This window comes from Salmo salar, chromosome ssa27 (genome assembly GCF_905237065.1).
Source record: "Salmo salar chromosome ssa27, Ssal_v3.1, whole genome shotgun sequence".
Classification (NCBI taxonomy): Eukaryota; Metazoa; Chordata; class Actinopteri; order Salmoniformes; family Salmonidae; genus Salmo; species Salmo salar.
Window position 1 is genome coordinate 2,192,507 of NC_059468.1, and position 2,912 is coordinate 2,195,418.

Below are 2,912 nucleotides of genomic sequence, written 5' to 3' on the forward strand. Positions count from 1 at the left end.
AGTGCTGGGGTACAGGAGGGGGTTCATGTGGAGCTAGGCTCCCAGGTAGTGGAGGAGATGCCTGGTACGAGTGATGGGGTGCAAGTGGGGAGTGTTGAGAGGGATGTGGTAGAGGGGAGTCAGTGGTCTGTGGCCTCAGTTGAGGAGTATCAGGATCAGGATATGGATATGGATATCTCTCCTGATACGATAGCAGCTGATGAAGACTCAATTTACAATCTAGAGGAGGTAAATGGGTTCCTGGATCAGACTTTTGGGAAATCTGTGAAATTGCCTGTTTTTTTTTCGCTTGAAGAAATTTGCTACTACTGTCACTGCAGCGAAAGGCAGTGGGAAACGTGGTCAGGTTAAGAGAAAAATAAAACGATGATGATGATCTTGCCTCATAGGGTGTTTTTTTCTCCTTGTCTGGTTTCTCTGTGGTGTTTTCTGCTTTTCCTTTCTCTTTTCTATATGGAGGTACTAAGGGTAGGTTCTCTCAATATTACTGGGGGAAGGGACTAAGAGGGGAATAAGAGGGCTTGGGTATTAGAAGTAATAAAACAGAAAAGGCTTAATGTACTTTTTCTACAGGAGACACATAGTGATGAGGCTAATGAGGTTGACTGGGGTATGTGGTGGGAGGGGCAGCATATACTCAGTCATGGTACTAATTTCAGTGCTGGGGTGGCAATTTTGCTTTATTCAGGCTTAGGAGTGACTGTGGTATCTACAACAGAGATTGTCAAGGGTCGGGTTTTATTGGTCAAGGTGGATGTTATGTTTTATTTTTTAATTTTTTTTGTAATGTTTATGCTCCTATTGAGGGTACAGAGCGTATTGCTGTATTTGATCAAATAAAGGAAACCTTAAGACAGTGTGACCGAGAGGGGTGTATGGTTTTAAAGTTACAGTTACATCCAGATAGCTTGCACCTGACTACAAATAATCTCAGAAATCCACTAGTGCATATGGAGTAAGTTTTAAAACAAAGCAGTGTTTTTAACAGGAATTGACAATGTTTCATATGACCACCTGAAAAAGAGCATCATGTAAACTGTAGCTCCTATACCACCTAGCAACTAGATTTTCAGCTTTCTAAGTAGGGTTTACAGCACAGTTTGTGAGTGGCCCTTTGAGAGTTCTCATAGATATCTCTAGATATCTCTGAAAATAAGTAACTTAATCTTTATAGCTTGGACCTGTGGGGAGGTCCTGAGATCATCAAGTTCCAAGAATACTTTTTGGAACACCTCAAAGGTATATTTCAGTTCTTTGGGGTACCTTAGATTTAAGCCATAGTTGAGGCCCAAAAGCAAGGTACATGACTGTGCAACACTGCGAATACCAGCCAGGACCTCTGCTCCTTCGATGCAGATCCCATGCTCTATATTCTGGTGCAGATCCTTCACAGTGAACACCTTCATCACATGCTGAATGAGGTCTTCTCGGATCATGGTGTTGTCAGCATCCTGAGTGAAACAATTAAGAAATAACAGACTAGGCTATTACATTATCTGTGCAACTTGAGGAGGAGAGGGAAACAAATGAAGATACCTCATTTAAAGATAAATAAGGATACAAAAATAAAAACCTTTACCTTGTATTCTGCAATAAGGTCTTCAACCCTCTCGCCGAGGTATATGATCAGGCCACGGATCACACTGTCTCCTCTCTCCTAGATGGTGTTGCACTGTAATATGATGTTATACAAATAATTGCATTTAATACCAGCAACTAAATACATACAGTATAACCTATATACTATTGTGAAGGTGGTACTGTGCATACCCTGTACAGAACTGCAAAGATTTTCTGCTTTCCCACCTTTACAGCACCTCCTTTTGACATAAACAAGTCCAACAGTTTTGGTGTATATTCGTCCAGCTTCTGGATAAAGGTGAACTCAAGAGCAACAGTTGTAATTCTTCTGAACTCTTCCTTAATCTGAGAGAGAGAGCGAGAGAGAAGGGGGAGGAAACATCTTCTGAACAGATAAGAACAGAATGAGAGCTGGAATGCTATTGGGAAACCCCTCCCAAAGCATGTGCAGAGTGAGAATGTTCAGACTAATCTTTAATACATATATACTTATAGATTAGAATATTAGGTCAAGACAACACAAAATATTTAAATGAATTGTCATAGGCGTCGTAAGGATAGGACCAAGGCGCAGCGGGTATAGTGCTCATCTTCTTAATTTATTTAAAGATAACACTTAAACAAAACGACGAAACAGTTCCATTAGGAAACACAGGCTATACAGGAAAACAACCACCCACAAAACACAAGTGAAACAAACACAACTAAATATGGCCTCCAATTAGAGACAACGACAACCAGCTGTCTCTAATTGGAGGTCATTGCCAAAACCCCAACATAGAAATAGAAAACACCGAAACACACAAAACAAACAGCTCCTGCCACGCCCTGACCAAACTACAATGACAAATAACCCCTTTTACTGGTCAGGACGTGACATGAATATATATTTTTTTTACCTACATTGACTATTTTCATTCAGCTGTATTTTGTACCTGAGTGGGCTCAAACAGGGCTGGCCATCTTTCTTTGAAGTCCTTCACAGGAAGGGCCTGAACGACATCTTGTCTTCGATATGAGGTCTTTGCCATTTCGGCACTCACAATGTTGTGGTTGTCAAGTATTTGTACTTGAATGCAGCAAAACTGCTGATCCCTACGAAATTAAGATAAAATCAATACATTTTTTGTGTATAGATAAGCTTCAACATATTATTACTTGTCTAACCTTTATTTAACTAGGAAAATCAGTTAAGAACAAGTTCTTATTTTCAATGATGGCCTAGGAACAGTGGATTAACTGCCTTGTTCAGGGGCAGAATGACAGAGATTTACCTTGTCAGCTCAGGGATTCGATCTTGCAACCTTTAGGTTACTAGTCCAACACTCTAA

General features: G+C 40.4%; 1 long non-coding RNA gene across 1 annotated transcript; it reads right to left on the reverse strand.

The window, feature by feature from the left end:
• Window positions 1-595: 595 nt before the first annotated feature.
• Window positions 596-2,665, reverse strand: LOC123730953 (uncharacterized). Its single transcript, XR_006762439.1, has 4 exons — window positions 2,517-2,665; window positions 1,807-1,926; window positions 1,580-1,672; window positions 596-1,451 (listed from the first exon to the last, which is right to left on the reverse strand). It is a non-coding gene; the product is annotated as an uncharacterized lncRNA (long non-coding RNA).
• Window positions 2,666-2,912: the final 247 nt, after the last annotated feature.